This window comes from Triticum dicoccoides, chromosome 6A (assembly GCF_002162155.2).
Source record: "Triticum dicoccoides isolate Atlit2015 ecotype Zavitan chromosome 6A, WEW_v2.0, whole genome shotgun sequence".
In the NCBI taxonomy this organism is placed as follows: Eukaryota; Viridiplantae; Streptophyta; class Magnoliopsida; order Poales; family Poaceae; genus Triticum; species Triticum dicoccoides.
The window spans coordinates 49,029,735-49,050,640 of NC_041390.1; the positions used below are offsets into that span (position 1 = coordinate 49,029,735).

Here is a 20,906-nt window from a genome sequence, read left to right on the forward strand (position 1 = left end):
AAAATGAATATTTTTGAATTATTTTTAACTAGGCAACGAAGGTTTTTTTACATATTTGACAAAGATATGACCCAAAGAATTTATGAGATTTTTTGGGGAAATTTGGGAATGACAGAAATATAGGTTGCTTCACAACCTAGGGCAAAAACTGCCACATGGACATGACACATAGGCAAAACTGATGAAGTGGTGCCTAGTCATAGCAACCCACCACAATTTACAAGGTTATGACCATCTATATTGGTCATGATCAGCTAGAAATAAGGCAGCAGACCAGTGCTATCTGCTTTATGACTATTTCGTGTAAGGAAATTACGACCTTTCTGACCAAAATGGTCGTTATAGTTTAGGGTTTGGAGCCCCCCGAACAGCTTTTGACCAATTGGTCTGAAATGGTCATAGATCCATGACCAATTCTTCCAGGGTCACTGACAGAAGGTCACTAGTTGACATATTTCTTGTAGTGTAACCGCTATCCAGCATGCATCTAGAGTATTAAGTTAATGAAAACAGAGTAACACCTTAAGCAAGATGACATGATGTAGAGGGATAAACTCATGCAATATGATGAAAACCCCATCTTGTTATCCTCGATGGCAACAATACAATACGTGCCTTGCTCCAGAACTGTGAAGATACAAGATTGAAGACTACGTCCCGTGTCCGGATGGGACTTTCCTTGGCGTGGAAGGCAAGCTTGGCGATGCGGATATTCAAGTCCTACCATTGTAACCGACTCTATGTAACCCTAACCCTATCTGGTGTCTATATAAACCGGAGGGTTGTAGTCCGTAGGACATCATCAGAATCAACTCCATATACAACAATCATACCATAGGCTAGCTTCTAGGGTTTAGCCTCCTTGATCTCGTGGTAGATCTACTCTTGTACTACCTATATCATCAATATTAATCAAGCAGGACGTAGGGTTTTACCTCCATCGAGAGGGACCGAACCTGGGTAAAACATCGTGTTCCCTGCCTCCTGTTACCATCCGGCCTAGACGCACAGTTCGGGACCCCCTACCCGAGATCCGCCGGTTTTGACACCGACATTGGTGCTTTCATTGAGTGTTCCTCTGTGTCGTCGCCTTTAGGCCCGATGGCTCCTTTGATCATCAACAACGATGCGGTTCAGGGTGAGACTTTTCTCCCCGGATAGATCTTCGTCTTCGGCGGCTTCGCTCTGCGGGCCAATTTGCTTGGCCACTTGGAGCAGATCAAAAGCTACGCCCCTGGCCATCAAGTCAGGTTTGGAAGCTTAAACTACACGGCTGACATCCGCGGAGACTTGATCTTCGACGGATTCGAGCCACGGCCAAGCGTGCCGCACTATCTCGAGGGGCATGATATAGCTCTGCCTCCGGACAGTGTCTTGGAGGCCGCACACTCATCGGTTCCGTCCGCTAACTCGGAGCCTATTGCGCCAATCGAGGATGAGCGGTTGGACGTCACCTCGGGGGCTGCGATCTCAAATGCGATCAAGCCGAACGCTAGCCCCGCACTGTGCACGACCCGTGACTCCGAGGATCCGGACTCCTCCCCGGACTCCGAACCCCCCGCGCCCCTGCCAATCGAATCCGATTGGGCGCCGATAATAGAGTTCACCGCCGCAGACATCTTTCAGCACTCGCCTTTTGGCGTCATCCTGAATTCTCTTAAGTCTCTCTCTGTATCAGGGGAGCCCTGGCCGGATTATGGTCAGCGAGGATGGGATGCGGACAATGAAGAAATCTTGACTTCGGCTCCGAAGACATCGACGGTATGGACAATGATGTAGGAGACGAACAGGAACCAGCACCTGTAGGGCGCTGGAAGGCCACCTCGTCATATGACATATATATGGTGGATACTCCAAAAGATGGAGATGGCGATGGAACAGTGGGGGATGACACCCCCAAGAAACAGCCAAAGCGCCGGCGTCAGCGGCGCCCCTCTAAATCCCGCCAAAGCAAAAACGGTGATTCCGGCATGGGAGATAATACTACCCCGGATAGCACTGAAGAACACCCACCTCAGCAAGATTCAACATAGGGAGATGGAGAAGCCAACCCTCATGAGAGAGCGGCAGAACAAGAGGTCGAGGATGATAACTATATGCCTCCCTCCGAAGACGAGGCAAGCCTCGAAGACGGCGATGAATTCGTCATACCATCAGACCCCGCCGAACAAGAGCGTTTCAAACGCAGGCTTTTAGCCACGGCAAGCAGCCTCAAGAAAAAGCAGCAACAGCTTAGAGCTGCCCAAGATTTGCTAGCTGACAGACGGACTGAAGTCCTTGCGGCCGAAGAGTATGAACTCGAACGTCCTTCCAAGAGTTACCCAAAGCGCAGGCCGCTACCCCGATCAGAGGAGGAAGCACCTACATCACTAGCGCATGACATGGTAGACCGGCCACCTCGCGGCCGCGATAGAGAGGCCTCTCGGCCCTCCACCCAAGCCATGCCCCGACGCTGCTCAACTAAGGCATGGGAAAATGCGCCAAACCTGCGAGACGCACTGGACGATAAGGCAAGGCAAACAAGATCGATCTACAGATCGCGCAGGCGCCCTACGGCATGTGACGATGACCTTCACTCCAGATACAACAAATCTGGCCGGGCCGGACACAACAGACATAGCTCTTCCGAGCTGCGTCGTGATATAGCCCAGTACAGAGGCGCCGCACACCCGCTATGCTTCACGAATGAAGTAATGGATCATAAAATCCCAGAGAGTTTCAAACCCGTAAACATCAAATCATACGATGGCACAACAGACCCGGCAGTATGGATCGAGGATTATCTCCTTCACATCCACATGGCACGCGGCGATGATCTACACGCCATCAAATACCTCCCGCTCAAACTTAAAGGACTGGCCTGGCATTGGCTTAACAGCTTGCCAGCAGACTCAATCGGTTCTTGGGAGGACCCGGAAGCCGCATTCCTCGACAACTTCCAGGGCACTTACGTGCGACCACCGGATGCCGATGACTTAAGCCACATAATCCAGCAGCCAGAGGTATCGGCCAGACAATTCTGGACACGGTTCCTAACAAAGAAAAACCAGATAGTCGACTGTCCGGACGCAGAGGCCCTAGCAGCCTTCAAGCATAACATCCGCGATGAGTGGCTTGCCCGGGACCTAGGACAAGAAAAGCCGAAATCTGTGGCAGCCCTCACGACACTCACGACCTGCTTTTGCACGGGAGAAGACAGCTGGCTAGCTCGCAGTAACAACTTATCAAAGAACCCTGGTAATTCAGATACCAAGGACAAAAGTGGCAGGACACGTCGGAATAAGCAAAAATGCCGCGTTAGCAGCGACAGCAATGAAGACATGGCAGTCAATGCCGGATTCAAAGGGTATAAATCTGGTCAGCGGAAAAAGGCATTCAAAAAGAATACTCAGGGCCCGTCCAGTTTGGACCGAATACTTGATCGCCTGTGCCAGATACATGGCACCCCCGAAAGGCCAGCCAATCACACTAACAGGGATTGTTGGGTGTTCAAGCAGGCAGGCAAGTTAAGAACCGAATACAAAGACAAGGGGCTGCACAGCGACGATGAGGAGGAGCCCAAGCCGCCGAACAACAATGGAAAGAAGGGCTTTCCCCCACAAGTGCGGACGGTGAACATGATATACGCAACCCACATTCCCAAGCGGGAGCGGAAGCGTGCGCTACGGGACGTATACGCGATAGAGCCAGTCGCCCCAAAGTTCAACCCATGGTCCTCCTGCCCTATCACTTTTGATCGAAGGGACCGTCCCACTAGCATCCGTCATGGTGGCTTCGCCGTGTTGGTTCTCGACCCAATCATCGACGGATTTCATCTCACAAGAGTCCTCATGGACGGCGGCAGTAGCCTGAACCTGCTTTATCAGGATACAATGCGGAAAATGGGCATAGATCCCTCAAGGATTAAGCCCACAAAAACGACCTTTAAAGGCGTTATACCAGGTGTAGAAGCCAACTGTACAGGCTCAGTAACACTTGACGTGGTCTTCGGATCCCCGGACAATTTCCGAAGCGAAGAGTTAATCTTCGATATAGTCCCGTTTCGCAGTGGCTATCACGCCCTGCTCGGACGAATCGCATTCACAAAGTTCAATGCGGTGCCGCACTACGCATATCTCAAGCTCAAGATGCCAGGCCCTCGAGGAGTAATCACGGTCAACGGAAACACTGAACGCTCCCTCCGTACGGAGGAGCACACGGCGGCTCTCGCAGCGGAAGTACAAAGTAGCCTTCTTAGGCAATTCTCCAGTCCGGCCGTTAAAAAGCCAGACACTGCCAAGCGCGCCCGGAGTAACGGACAGCAGGACCGCCTGGCACACTCTGAACAAGCGTAGCAATGCGGCCCCAACCCCAGCTCTCGCGACATAGCGAAAACAGTACCTCGCGTACATAACTACGCCCTTGTAATTCCATGGGCATAGGGGAAGGGGCACAATAACGGCACACCCAAAATACGGCTTAAAACGTACTAGGGGCTGCCGGATTCTTTTTTTTTTATTTTCTCTTACTTTCAGGACTCCATACTTCGGATGACCTGTACGGCAATTCGACTGCCGCACAAACGATGCAAGATCCAGGGAGGCAGACAAGCCATGCCGCATTATGGAACTCCCAGGTGGTCTCCGTTACAAGCGGTATACCTGTTTTAAATACAATTCCGCGGCCTGCCCCTGGTCAGGACATACTAAATAGTCCAATATCTTTTGCTTACCGCACTATTTGTATCGTTCGGCTTTGACAAATAGCCTCTCTATAAACAATGCATAGCTTTCTGTCTATTTTTTTGCATTATCTTCTTTTTACATATATGTTTATTAAATGACATGATTGCACCCGTACACCATGGTACGGCAAACACGCCAGGGGCTTCAGTACCCCTCATAATGGTGTGAGAAGTCCGTACACTTTCACAAGTGCGGCACCCCGAACTTATAGCACTATATGCATCGGCTCCGAATCATGATTTGGGTCAATAGTTGGGTTTGCCCGGCTCCTATGTTTTGGTGCCTTACGTTCCGCTATATCGGCTAAGGTAGCACTAGCAGAACCACTGCGATTGTGCCCCGGTTGAGCTGGGTTAAGCACCTCAGTGGAAAAAGCTAAAACTGACTGTCATGATGTGGTGAGAGACCGGTCGCTGTTCAAGAGGTTTTTCGAGTCCCTTAAGACTCATGCCGCTTCGAGCGAGGAGCTGGCTTTGTCCGGCCAAGGCGTGGATAGCGCCCCGAACTCGGTCTTCCGAACTAGGGGCTTCGCCGAAATTTAAAATTATAGAGTTCTATGGCTAAGTGAGAGTGTTCAAGCATTATAGTCTGATTGCCTCGTTCCTTGTGCTGACCGCCTCCCTCGACGGACCCAATCATGGGAAAAAGAGCGCTCAGGTTTATCCCGAACACCCCAGCACTAGTGGTATGGGGGCAGAAGCCGACGACTGGCCATCTCTCAATTTTTTGATAAACGGCCGCACAGAAAGTAATATTTTAAATTCAAGCATTGCTTAGCGCATATGAACAAGTTTTCAGCGCACAGGATAACACGAGCGAGTTCATTCAAAAATTACATCCTTGGTACATTCATCCGCCACAAGGCGGGCACCAGCAAGAACATCCTTGTAATAGTTCTCGGGCTTGCGATGCTCCTTCCCCGGTGGTGGCCCGTCCTTCACAAGCTTCTCACCGTCCAGCTTACCCCAATGCACCTTTGCACGGGCAAGGGCCCTACGGGCACCTTCGATGCAGATGGAGCGCTTGATGACCTCGAGCCTTGGACAAGCCTCCAACAGCCGCCGCACCAGTCCGAAGTAGCTCCCAGGCAGGGCCTCTCTAGGCCGCAGCCGAACTATGAAGCCCTTCAGGGCCTGTTCGGCCGCCTTGTGGAGCTCGACCAGCTGCTTCAGCTGGTCGCTTAAGGGCACAGGGTGTCCGGCCTCAGCATACTGAGACCAGAACACCTTCTCCGTCGAGCTACCTTCCTCGGCTCGGTAGAATGCGGCGGCATCGGATACGCTGCGGGGAAGATCTGCGAATGCCCCTGGAGAGCTCCGGATTCGGGTAAGTAACAAGTAGTTTACTTTTATATGTCTGCTTTGCATATAGAATGCCTTACCCGCCGCTATCTTTTTCATCTCCTCCAACTCTTGGAGGGCCTTTTGGGCTTCGGCCTTGGCAGATTTGGCAGTTTTAAGGACCGCAGCAAGCTCGGACGCTCGCGTCTTCAAGTCAAGCTCCAAACTCTCATGTTTTTTATGAGAACCTGAAGCTCTTGCCGCACCTCACCGACCTGCGCCTCAAATTTCTCCCGCTCGGCGCGCTCCATGGCTGCTTTCTTCTCGGCCTCGGACAGCGCCTGCTTGAGGGTCGCCACCTCAGTTGTGGCCCCTACAATAAGCAGTATACTCCTGTCATTTTTTGCAATTGTGCCTCCCTATAGGCATTTTTTCTATAAGGTATCTCTTACCTTCTTTCTCCTTGAGCTGCCGTTTGGCAAGGCCGAGCTCTTGCTCGGTCCGCTCGAGGCCCTGCTTCAGGGCACCCACCTCCGCAGTCAGTGCGGCGGTGGCCAGCAGCGAAGCCTGCATACGTATATTGACTCCTTTTTAGTTAGACTCCTGCGATATTTAATAGATCCTCTATTCGGCTTTTCTTTCCGAACGCCAAACAGAGCATCAGGGGATACTGTCTATACGGTAATATTTTTACATATTTTTACTTACCTCGAAGCCTGTTAGAAGGCTAGCACAAGCTTCAGTCAGTCCGCTTTTGGCGGATCGAACCTTCTGGATCACTGTACTCATGATGGCACGGTGCTCCTCATTGATGAAGGCGCTCTTAAGCTCCTCCAGCAGATTGTCCGGCGCCTCCGGCTAGACGGAGGACGCCGGCTCAGTAGGCTTGCTCCTCTTGGCAGGAGTTCGCCTACCGCAGTCCGGAACCGTTGATGATTCCGATGCAGTGTCCAGCTTAAAGCCGGACTTGGAGCCCAGGGGGGTCTTGTCCCCTTCACTCTTGGAGTCTGGGAGGTCGCCTCGCGGCTCCTCCTGGACCACCTCCTCTCGCCCCGGAGCTTGTCGCGACGCCACTTCGGCGTCATCCGCAGCACAGGGGGAAGCAGTAGGCGGAACTGAATTCACGTCCGATGAATCCAGGGAGCCGCTCGACGACTCGTCGAGCCCGTCCTTGGGCGGACTGCATGATTATATCCGACATTAGGGAAAACTGTGCAACAAAAGGAATATCACGAGTTACTCTGGTATCCAAACACTTACGATCTCGCTGGACGCTTGGCCCTGTCCGACCACTCCTCTTCGTCCTCGTCGGCGTCGGGGACGTAGTCTGGCGGAGGGGTTTTCCTCTTCTTGGACCCCTCGGCCTCCCTACTGGGGCGGCCTTCCTCTTCTCTCCTCCCCCCGCTGGAGGGGGAGAGGTTTCTTCTTCCTCCTCCTCGTCTTCACGGGAGGAGTGCGTCTCGGACTCGTCGGACGACGAGTCCGACACCACCATATGCCGGGAACTCTTTTGAGTCCCCGTCGCCTTCTTCTTCTTGGCCTTCTTCTCCGGCACCACATAAGATGCCAGAACCAGCAGCTTCTCTAGGAGAGCAGGGGTTGGGTCTTCGGGCAAGGGAGCCGGGCAGTTAATCTATCCGGACTTCTCCCGCCAATCCTGTCAAAGGTGAGGGTGTTTAGATCCCGCATAGAGTCAACTATCAAAAAACTTAACATCCTGTAAAGGATGGAAATATCTTACCTCGCCAGCAGGACACTGCGAGCTGAATCCGCGGTCTTCGGAGGCGGATGTGGGAGTCTCGGCGCCTTTGGTTAGCCCCCTCCAGACATCTTCGTACGTCGTGTCGAAGAGCCTGCTCAGAGTTCGGTGCTGCGCCGGGTTGAACTCCCACAAATTGAAGTCCCGTTCTTGACACGGAAGGATCCGGCGGACGGGCATGACCTGGATTACGTTGACAAGCCTGAGCTGCTTGTTCACCAGGGACTAGATGCATTTTTGCAGTCCGGTCAACTCTCCTTTGTCGCCCCACGACAAGCTCGTCTCCTTCCAGGACGTGAGCCGCGTAGGGGGTACGGATCAGAATTCAGGGGCTGCGGTCCACTTCGGATCGCGTGGCTCGGTGATGTAAAACCACCCTTACTGCCACCCCTTCAAGGTCTCCACAAAGGAGCCCTCGAGCCATAGGACGTTGGCAATTTTGCCCGCCATGGCACCTCCGCACTCCGCCTGGTTGCCGCGCGCCACCTTTGGCTTGACATTGAAGTTCTTGAGCCAGAGGCCGAAATGGGGGCGAATGCAGAGGAAAGCCTCGCACACGACGATAAACTCTGAGATATTAAGGATGAAGTTCGGGGCCAGATCGTGGAAATCTAGGCCATAGTAGAACATGAGCCCGCGGACAAATGGGTGGAGAGGAAAACCCAGTCCGCGGAGGAAGTGGGGAAGAAATACTACCCTCTCATGGGGCCTTGGGGTGGGGAGAAGCCGCCCCTCCTCAGGAAGCCGGTGCGCGATGTCTTTGGACAAGTATCCGGCCTTCCTTAACCTTTTGACATGGCCCTCCGTGACGGAGGAGACCATCCACTTGCCTCCTGCTCTGGACATTGCTGGAGAAGGTTGAGGTGGGAAGTGCGGGCTTGGGCGCTGGAGCTCGGGTGCGCAGGAGATGGATAGGCAAAGGAGGAAGAAGGCGTAGGTAAAAAGGTGGATCCTTATACCCTTATATGGGCGGATGCGGTTGTGCGTCCCCACCTGCCTAGTAAAACTCGCTTGCCTTCCAAGCGCCATGATAAGTGGCGCGGTTGGGTTACCCACGTCCGTATTGATGAGAATCCCGTAAAAGGGGGTGCACGATCTCTGCTTTGACAAGACGTGCCAAGGAAACCGCCTCGCAAAACACGCTGAGGTGGAAAAGTGAAAACGATTCGAGTAAAGGACTTGGAATATGTCAGCAGATTTGATTTGTGTTAATATTATTCTCTCTATGGCAATATGTGGAAGCTTATTTTGCAGAGCCGGACACTACTCTTGGTGTTTACAATCTTCTATGAAGGACTTGGAGGAGGAACCCACCTTGCAATGCCGAAGACAATTTGCGCGCCAGACTCGTCGTCATTGAAGCCTGGTTCAGGGGTTACTGAGGGAGTCCTGGATTAGGGGGTGTCCGGGTAGCCGGACTATACCTTCAGCCGGACTCCAGGACTGTGAAGATACAAGATTGAAGACTATGTCCCGTGCCCGGATGGGACTTTCCTTGGCGTGGAAGGCAAGCTTGGCGATGCGGATATTCAAGATCTCCTACCATTGTAACCGACTCTATGTATCCCTAACCCTATCCGGTGTCTATATAAACCGGAGGGTTGTAGTCCGTAGGACATCATCAGAATCAACTCCATATACAACAATCATACCATAGGCTAGCTTGTAGGGTTTAGCCTCCTTGATCTCGTGGTAGATCTACTCTTGTACTACCTATATCATCAATATTAATCAAGCAGGACGTAGGGTTTTACCTCCATCGAGAGGGCCCGAACCTGGGTAAAACATCATGTTCCCTGCCTCCTGTTACCATCCGGCCTAGACGCACAGTTCGGAACCCCCTACCCGAGATCCGCCGGTTTTGACACCGACACTGCCCCTACTGTCACTGGGAAAGGACACCGCAAGATTGAACCCAAAGCTAAGCACTTCTACCATTGCAAGAAAGATCAATCTAGTAGGCCAAACCAAACTGATAATTCGAAGAGACTTGCAAAGATAACCAATCATACATAAAAGAATTCAGAGAAGATTCAAATATTGTTCATAGATAGACTTGATCATAAACCCACAATTCATCGGTCTCAACAAACACACCGCGAAAAGAAGATTACATCGAATAGATCTCCACAAGAGAGGGGGAGAACATTGTATTGAGAACCAAAAAGAGAGAAGAAGCCATCTAGCTACTAACTATGGACCCGTAGGTCTGAGGTAAACTACTCAGACTTCATTGAAGGGGCTATGGTGATGATGTAGAAGCCCTCCGTGATCAATGCCCCCTCCGGCGGAGCTTCGCAACAGGCCCCAAGATGGGATCTCCTGGATACAAAAAGTTGCGGCGGTGGAATTAGGGTTTTGGCTCCGTTTCTGATCGTTTGGGGGTACGTAGGTATATATAGGAGGAAGGAGTACATCGGTGGAGCAACAGGGGGGCCACGAGGGTGGAGGGCGCGCTTGGGGGGGGGGGTAGGCGCGCCCCCTACCTCGTGGCATCCTCTTTTGTTTCTTGGCGTAGGGTCCAAGTCCCCTGGATCACGTACGGTGAGAAAATCACGTTCCCGAAGGTTTCATTCCGTTTGGACTCCGTTTGATATTCCTTTTCTTCGAAACCCTGAAATAGGCAAAAAACAACAATTCTGGGCTGGGCCTCCGGTTAATAGGTTAGTCCCAAAAATAATATAAAAGTGGATAATAAAGCCCAATAATGTCCAAAGCAGTAGATAATATAGCACGGAGCAATCAAAAATTATAGATATGTTGGAGGCGTATCACATCCCCAAGCTTAATTCCTGTTCGTCCTCGAGTAGGTAAATGATAAAAAACAGAATTTTTGATGTGGAATGCTACCTAACATATTTATCCATGTAGTTCTCTTTATTGTGGCAAGAATATCCAGATCCATAAGATTCAAGACAAAAGTTTAATATTGACATAAAAATAATAATACTTCAAGCATACTAACAAAGCAATCATGTCTTCTCAAAATAACATGGCCAAAGAAAGTTATCCCTACAAAATCATATAGTCTGGCTATGCTCCATCTTCACCACACGAAGTATTTAAATCATGCACAACGCCGATGACAAGCCAAGCAATTGTTCCATACTTTTGGTGTTCTCAAACCTTTTCAATCTTCACGCAATACATGAGCGTGAGCCATGGATATAGCACTATATGTGAATAGAAGGGTGGTTGTGGAGAAGACAAAAAGGAGAAGATAGTTTCACATCAACTAGGCATATCAACGGGCTATGGAGAAGCCCATCAATAGATATCAATGTGGGTGAGTAGGGATTGCCATGCAACAGATGCACTAGAGCTATAAGTGTATGAAAGCTCAATAAAAAAAACTAGTGGGTGTGCATCCAACTTGCTTGCTCACGAAGACCTAGGGCATTTTGAGAAAGCCCATCATTGGAATATACAAGCCAATTTCTATAATGAAAGATTCCCACTAGTATATGAAAGTGACAACATGGGAGACTCTCTATCATGAAGATCATGGTGCTACTTTGAAGCACAAGCGTGGTAAAAGGATAATAGCATTGCCCCTTCTCTCTTTTTCTCTCATTTATTTATTTATTTATTATTTGGGCCTTCTCTTTTTATGGCCTCTTTTCACTTTTTTTATTTGGGCTTCTTTGGCCTCTTTTATTTATTTATTTTTCATCCGGAGTCTCATCCCGACTTGTGGGGGAATCATAGTCTCTATCATCCTTATCTCACTGGGACAATGCTCTAATAATGATGATCATCACACTTTTATTTACTTACAACTCTAGAATTACAACTCGATACTTAGGACAAGATATGACTCTATATGAATGCCTCCGGCAGTGTACCGGGATGTCCAATGACTCATGAGTGACATGTATGAAAAAATTATGAACGGTGGCTTTGCCACAAATACGATGTCAACTACATGATCATGCATAGCAATATGACAATGATGAAATGTGTCATAATAACGGAATGGTGGAAAGTTGCATGGCAATATATCTCGGAATGGCTATGGAAATGTCATGATAGGTAGGTATGGTGGTTGTTTTGAGGAAGGTAATGGTGGGTTTATGATACTGGCGAAAGGTGCACGGTATTAGAGAGGCTAGCAATGGTGGAAGGGTGAGAGTGCGTATAATCCATGGACTCAACATTAGTCATAAAGAACTCACATACTTATTGCAAAAATCTATTAGTTATCGAAACAAAGTACTACACGCATGCTCCTAGGGGGATAGATTGGTAGGAAAAGACCATTGCTCGTCCCCGACCGCCACTCATAAGGAAGACAATCAATAAATAAATCATGCTCCGACTTCATCACATAACAGTTCACCATACGTGCATGCTACGGGAATCACAAACTTCAACACAAGTATTTCTCAAATTCACAACTACTCAACTAGCATGACTCTAATATCACCATCTCCATATCTCAAAACAATTATCAAGTATCAAACTTCTCTTAGTATTCAATGCACTTTATATGAAAGTTTTTATTATATCCCTCTTGGATTCCCATATATTATGACTAAATTCATAACCAAAGCAAATTACCATGTTGTTTAGGACTCTCAAAATAATATAAGTGACGCATGAGAGTTCATCTATTTCTATAAAATAAAACCATAACCGTTCTTTAAAAGGATATAAGTGAAGTACTAGAGCAAATGACAAATTACTCCAAAAGATATAAGTGAAGCTCAATGAGTAGTCGAATAATTATGCAATTATGTGAAGACTCTCTAACATTTAATAATTTCAGATTTTGGTATTTTATTCAAGCAGCAAGCAAAACTAAATAAAATAAAATGACGCTCCAAGAAAAACACATATCATGTGGTAAATAAAAATATAGCTCCAAGTAAAGTTACTGATGAACGAAGACGAAAGAGGGGATGCCTTCCGGGGCATCCACAAGCTTAGGATTTTGGCTTTCCTTGAATATTACCTTGGGGTGCCTTGGGCATCACCAAGCTTAGTATCTTGCCACTCCATGTTCCATAGTCCATCGAATCTTTACCCAAAACTTGAAAACTTCACAACACAAAACTTAACAGAAAACTCATAAGCTCCGTTAGCGAAAGAAAACAAAACACCACTTCAAGGTACTATAATGAACTCATTATTTATTTATATTGGTGTTAAACCTACTGTATTCCAACTTATCTATGGTTTATAAACTCTTTTACTAGCCATAGATTCATTAAAATAAGCAAACAACACATGAAAAACAGAATCTGTCAAAAACAGAACAGTCGGTAGTAATCTGTAACTAACTCAAACTTATGGAACCCCAAAAATTCTAAAATAAATTGCTGGACGTGAGGAATTTATCTATTAATAATCTTCAAAAATAATTAACTAAATATCACTCTCCAATAAAAAATGGCAGGAATTCTCGTCAGCGCTAAAGTTTCTGTTTTTTACAGCATGATTGCAAAGACTTTCCCCAAGTCTTCCCAACGGTTCTACTTGGAGCAAACAATAATTAAAAGAATAAAAACTCAATTATAACAGAGGATAGATGATTAATTTATTAGTAAACAGAACCAAAAAGCAAGAAAGTAAAATAAAGTTGGGTTGCCTCCCAACAAGTGCTATCGTTTAACGCCCCTAGCTAGGCATGATGATTTCAATGGTGCTCACATAAAAGATAAGAATTGTAACATAAAGAGAGCATCATGAAGAATATGACTTATCACATTTAAGCCTAACCCACTTCCTATGCATAGGGATTTTGTGAGCTAACAACTTATGGGAACAAGAATCAACTTGCATAGGAAGGTAAAACAAGCATAACTTTAAAACTTTAAGCACATAGAGAGAAAACTTGATATTATTGCAATTCCTACAAGCATATGTTCCTTCCTCATAATAATTTTCAGCAGCATCATGAATGAATTCAACAATATGACTAGCACCTAAAGCATTCTTTTCATGATCTACATGCATAGAAATTTTATTATTCTCCACACAAGCAAAATTCTTCTCATGAATAATAGTGGGAGCAAACTCAACAAAATAATTATCATGTGAGGCATAATCCAATTGAAAACTAAAATCACGATGACAAGTTTCATGGATATCATTATTCTTTATACCATACAAGTCATCACAATAATCATCATAAATAGCAACTTTGTTCTCATAATCAATTGGAACCTCTTTCGGAATAGTGGATTCATCATAAAATAAAGTCATGACCTCTCCAAATCCACCTTTCTAATTATCACAATAAGATTCAACATCCTCCAAAATAGTGGGATCATTACTTCCTAAAGTTGACACTCTTCCAAACCCACTTTCATCAATATAATCATCATAAATAGGAGGCATGCTATAATAATAAATTTGCTCATCAAAACTTGGGGGACAAAAAATATCATCTTCATCAAACGTAGCATCCCCAAGCTTTTGGCTTTGCATATCATTAGCATCATGGATATTCAAGGAATTCATACTAACAACATTGCAATCATGCTCATCATTCAAATATTTAGTGCCAAACATTCTAATGCATTCTTCTTCTAACACTTTGGCACAATTTTCCTTTCCATCATACTCACGAAAGATATTAAAAAGATGAAGCGTATGAGGCAAACTCAATTCCATATTTTTTTGTAGTTTTATTTTATAAACTAAACTAGTGCTAAAACAATAAACAAAAAGATTCGATTGCAAGATCTAAAGATATACCTTCAAGCGCTAACCTCCCCGGCAACGGCGCCAGAAAAGAACTTGATGTCTACTACACAACCTTCTTCTTGTAGACGTTGTTGGGCCTCCAAGTGCAGAGGTTAGTAGGACAGTAGCAAATTTCCCTCAAGTGGATGACCTAAGGTTTATCAATCCATAGGAGGCGTAGGATGAAGAAGGTCTCTCTCAAGCAACCCTGCAACCAAATAATTAAGAGTCTCTTGTGTCCCAACACACCCAATACAATGGTAAATTGTATATGTGCACTAGTTCGGCGAAGAGATGGTGATACAAGTGGTATATGGATGGTAGATAAAGGTTTTTCTAATCTGACAATATAAAAACACCAAGGTAACTAATGATAAAAGTGAGCACAAACGGTATTGCAATGCGTTGAAACAAGGCCTAGGGTTCATACTTTCACTAGTGCAAGTTCCCTCAACAATAATAACATAATTGGATCACATAACTATCCCTCGACATGCAACAAAGAGTCACTCCAAAGTCACTAATAGCGGAGAACAAACGAAGAGATTATGGTAGGGTACGAAACCACCTCAAAGTTATTCTTTCCAATCAATCCGTTGGGCTATTCCTATATGTGTCACAAACAACCCTAGAGTTCGTACTAGAATAACACCTTAAGACACAAATCAACCAGAACCCTAATGTCACCTAGATACTCCAATGTCACCTCAAGTATCCGTGGGTACGATTATATGATATGCATCACACAATCTCAGATTCATCTATTCAAACCAACACAAAGTACTTCAAAGAGTGACCCAAAGATTTTACCGGAGAGTCAAAACGAAAACGTGTGTCAACCCCTATGCATAGGCTCATAGGAGGAACCCGCAAGTTGATCATCAAAACATACATCAAGTGGATCAATAGAATACCCCATTGTCACCATGGGTCTCCCACGCAAGACATACATCAAGTGTTCTCAAATCCTTAAAGACTCAATCCGATAAGATAACTTCAAAGGGAAAATTCAATCCATTACAAAAGAGTAGAGGGGGAGAAACATCATAAGATCCAACTATAATATCAAAGCTCACGATACATCAAGATCGTATCACCTCAAGAACACGAGAGAGAGACAGATCAAACACATAGCTACTGGTACATACCCTCAGCCCCGAGGGAGAACTACTCCCTCCTCGTCATGCAAATCGCCGGGATGATGAAGATAGCCACTGGAGAGGGATTCCCCCTCCGGTAGGGTGCCAGAACGGGTCTAGATTGGTTTTCGGTGCCTACGGAGGCTTCTGGCAGCGGAACTCCCGATCTACAGTACTCCCCGATAGTTTTAGGGTATATGGATATATATAGGCGGAAGAAATACATCAGGGGAGCCACGAGGGGCCCACGAGGGTGGAGGGCGCGCCCAGGGGGTGGGCGCACCCCCTGCCTCGTGGCTTCCTCGTTGATCCCCTGACGTGCACTCCAAGTCTCCTGTATTGCTTTCTTTCCAAAAATAACTTTGCCAAAGGTTTCATTCCGTTTGGACTCCGTTTGATATTCCTTTTCTGCGAAACACAGAAACAAGGGAAAAACAAAAACTGGCACTGGGCTCTAGGTTAATAGCTTAGTCCCCAAAATCATATAAAATAGCATATAAATGCATATAAAACATCCAAGGTTGATAATATAATAGCATGGAATAATTAAAAAATATAGATACGTTGGAGACGTATCAACGTCTCCGCAATCGGCGTGCTCACCGCCCACTACCTTGGGCTTCACATTAAAGATCTTCAGCCATAAGCCGAAGTGTGGAGAGATGCGGAGAAAGGCCTCGCACACGACGATGAACGTCAAGATGTTGAGGAAGGAATTGGGGGATAGATCATGAAAATCGATCCCATAGTAATACATGATGCCGCGAACGAATGGGTGGAGGGGAAACCCCAGCCCGTGGACAAAATGAGGGAGGAAAACAACCCTCTCGTGGGGTTCCAGAGTAGGAACGATCTATCCTACCGTCGGGAGACGGTGGCTGATTTTCTGGGCCAGGTACCCGTCCTCCCGAAGCTTTTTGATATCCTTCTCCCGGACGGTAGAGGCCATCCATTTGCCTCCTGCTCCAGATCCAGACATTTTCAGAAGGCCTTTGTGGCCGGAGAGGACAAACGCTTGGGCGTTGGGGCTCGAGCGGAGGGGAATGGATAAGCAGAAGAAGAAGGCGTGGGTGAAAAAGGGGAGTCCTTATCTCCTTATAAAGGCGGCAGGGATCCAGCGCCTCCCCACTTGCCCGGTAAACTCGCTTATTCCCCAAGCATCGCGCTAAAGACGCGGTTGGATTACCCATACCCGTATTGATGAGAATCCCGAGATAAGGGGACACGATCTCTGCTTCGATAAGACATGCCCATAAAACCGCCTCGCGACATGCGCAATAGCTGGTTAGTGAGAACAGTTCGAATAAAGACCGGATCGTGGCATGGTGTCACGTTAGGAAAAGTTGTCAGCGGATTAGATTTGTGGAATATTGTACTCTCTATGGTGGTATGTGGAATTTGTTTTGCAGAGCCGGACACGATCCTTGTGTTCAAAATCTTCTATGGAGTATTCGGAGAAGGAACCCGTCTTGTTATGTCGAAGACAATCTGCATGCTGGACTCATCGTCATTGAAGCCTGGTTCAGGGGCTACTGAGGGAGTCCTGGATTAAGGGGTCCTGGGACAGCCGGACTATATACTTTGGCCGGACTATTGGACTATGAAGATACAAGATTGAAGACTTCGTCCCATGTCCGGGTGGGACTCTCCTTTGCGTGGAAGGCAAGCTTGACGATTCGGATATGTAGATCTCCTTCTCTGTAACCAACTTTGTGTAACCCTAGCCCCCTCCGGTGTCTATATAAACCGGAGGGTTTAGTCCGTAGGAGGATAATCATAATCATAGGCTAGCTTCTAGGGTTTAGCCCCTACGATCTCGTGGTAGATCAACTCTTGTAATACTCATATCATCAAGATCAATTAAGCAGGAAGTAGGGTATTACCTCCATCGAGAGGGCCCGAACCTAGGTAAACATTGTGTCCCCCGCCTCCTGTTACCATCAGCCTTAGACACACAGTTCGGGACCCCCTACCCGAGATTCGCCGATTTTGACACCGACAGTTAGGCCAAGGGGTAAAGCCCATGGGCTTTTGGTCGATGCAAAAGGAGTTTTGCGGAAGTCGGGGGCTAAACAACGCTAGAGACCTTGGCGTCTAGCCCTGGGCCAGATACCGAAGCCCATGGTGACGGTTCCAGACATCTCTCCCGAACGGATGCCTCTTCGATAAATACCTACTTCCATATAAAGACGTCTCTCCCGAAAGGACAACCATTCACTTTTACATCTGTGCCAAGGCTCTCTCGATTGTCTCTCCTTTCCCTTTCAACAAAATGCACATTAAGTTTTGTGCATGGAGACAAATAGGTCGGGTCTATAAACCGGGTTAAACCACAATTTCTTTTTAGAATAGGTAGGAAAAACAAATTAGGTATAGAAAAATAAAAATACTAAAAATAAAAAATGTACACAAATTCAAAGGGAAAATGTTCATCATTTAAAACAAATTGAATTGAAAAAATGTTCACTGTTTCTGAAAAATGTTCTTGAGTTTTAAGAAATGTTCACAGAAATTTAAAAACAGCCGAAAAAATATTCCGACATTTGAAAAATATTCGTGAGTTTATAAATGTTAGTAATTCTTTTTCTGAATTCAAAAAATGTTGATTAATTTGAAAATTGTTCTTCAACATGAAAAATATTTATGAATTTAAAAAATATTCATGGACTTTGTAAATTATTTGCCAATTTAAAAATATATTCATGGATTTAAAATAGTACACATGTGTGAATATGCCCTAGAGGCAATAATAAAGTTGTTATTTTATATTTCCTTATTCATGATAAATATTTATTATTCATGCTAGAATTGTATTGATAGGAAACCTAAATAAATGTGTGAATACATAAACAAATACCGTGTCCCTAGTGAGCCTCTACTAGACTAACTCGTTGATCAAAGATGGTTAAGATTTCCTAACCATAGACATGTGTTGTCATTTGATAATGAGATCACATCATTAGGAGAATGTTGTGATGGACAAGACCCATGCGTTAGCTTAGCATATGATTCGTTCAGTTTATTACTACTGCTTTCTTGAATGTCAAATACATGTTCCTTCGACCATGAGATCATGCAACTTCCGGATACTGGAGAAATACCTTGTGTGCTATCAAACTTTACAACGTAACGGTGAAATATAGTTCAGTGAATTTGCCAATCTTGGTGTTCTTTTTTTGTATAGATATTCATATAGTGAACTGATAAAAACAGTTAGCTACTTCTAACTAGAACCACATTATAATGTAAAACATGGCCGCATTTTTACCACATAAGCGATGACAGCCAATCATCACCTTGGTAATGAAGCCAAATTGGAGACATAAAAAACATAGCAAACACTAGCTATAATAACTATAAGTAATACTCGTGAATCCATATATAAGCATCACATAAAAAGCAGCCAAACGAGCATCATGACAGAAGCAAAATCGCTATACGATAAAGAGGTCATGGATCAGCAAAATAAGACTAAATGATATAACAGTACTTCAAATTGTTGGCTTAACACAAAATGATGTGAACATAATTTCATCAGCCAATTATCAACACATAACTTGGTTTTGTTCTGACCGCAATGAAGGGCATGGTATTATATACCTTCAGTGTAGACACTTTCGAATGGATGATAGTGAGACATTTGCATAGTTTTGAAAAGCTTCTTGAACTTCAATGACTCGAGATGGAGCGTGAAGACGTCAACAACCGTCCACAGCAACAACACATTGTTGTTCTCAGCAAACCCTAGCATCACTATGCGCTCTCCCTCCTTTGGATTCAGGGATAGAAGCTTGTCAAGTTGAATAGTTCTTGCAAGCACCCATGAAGCAATACCATCACAGTCAGTCACCCTCTTCCATAATTGGGCGGTGCAGCGGTCATAGTCTGAAATGAAGAGGAAACCCAGCCCACCGCCCTCTGCCCTCATAAGCTTGAAGTTGCGCCTGCCACGCACATCCACTGGCACCTGTATCACAGCTAGACTCTGCTTCTCCAAATCAAACTCGAGAATTCCATCCAAATTCCCAGCAAGCACCCAATAAAGGGAATCTCCAGCCAGCAAAGCGTCACCGGTAACGATGTTGAAAAACTGGGATCCATGAGCCTGGTGCGGAATGGGTGTGGAGATGACATTCCCCCATAAGCCGGTTTTTGACGAGTAAACAACGGCGAGGGCTCGTCTATGTTTCGGGCCGTCGCCGTCTGTCACTGCCAAGACCACCTGGAACTGCTGGATGTCTCCGGCGGCGCGATACACCGCCCCGCTGATCCCAATCTTCTCCGCATGTTCCGCGACCACCGGGGGAATGGTCAGGTGGTGCTGGTCGCCCGTGACGGGATCCCACACAAGGATCTGGAGACGCTTCGAAAGGAAGATGAGTAGGAGGCCATGGCGGCATCCGAGGGAGACGAAGTAGTCGCGGTCGTCGCGCTGCAAGGGGAAGCGCCCGAGAGGAACAGGATCAGGGGCGTCGAGAGTAGGATGGAAGAAGAGGCCATCAAATCGGTCGAAGAAACTGAGGAGAGGAGGGTTGCGGCGGTGGCGGAGGCGGAAGCGGCGTCGGAATTGGGGATCTGAGACGAGGCGGCGCCAGCTCTTGCAGACGAGGGATGCGCCGGGGAGGGAGGAAGGCTGCGGTGAGGCGGAGCAGGATCTCGGAGAGCAGGTCGTCGTCTTCCAGCGCGGACGCCACCGGCGAGCGGGGGCGGCGGCGGGCGCTGCTCATCTCGCCCTCCTCGCTCACTGATGTGGGATGGAGTTTTTTTTCTCCTTCTCGAAGGGTAAACGCTGCGAAACGGTGCGCCATCCGAAGCTTTTGGCCGGTTCCGTGCGTAACTCCCGATCTCTTGGTTCGATTTTTGCCACGCCCGCTGTACTTTTCTCACCACGCCCGTCGTTCCTTATCCCCTTCCCTCAGTCCTCCCCAAATCAAACACGTTTTTGCTGTGAATCGGCGACGTCCGCCATCCACGGCTCCACCTGCCCGCGTTGCTCCGGCGAGCGCCGCATCCACCTACTCCGCGCTGCCCCGCGCTGCTCTAGCGAGCGGCCGCATCCACCTCCTAGCACGCTGCTACGGCAAGCACCTCGCCTCCACCTGCCCTCATTCTGCTCCAGCGAGCGGCGCGCCTCCACCTGTGCTGGAACGGCGGCTACATCGTGTACGAGCGGATGAGATGCTGGAATCGGCCCTGGCGGGAGCTACAGTCGGCGGCATTTTTTGCTACATCTGGTTACTAATTTTGCTAGAATCAACAACATATTTTGCTACGATCCATATTTTTAGATTTCTTTTTACTGGAACCACTCTCA

General features: G+C 47.0%; 1 pseudogene; it reads right to left on the bottom strand.

Moving 5' to 3' along the window:
* Positions 1-19,077: 19,077 nt before the first annotated feature.
* LOC119315611 lies at positions 19,078-20,319 on the bottom strand (annotated as a pseudogene).
* Between the last annotated feature and the right edge of the window lie 587 nt (positions 20,320-20,906).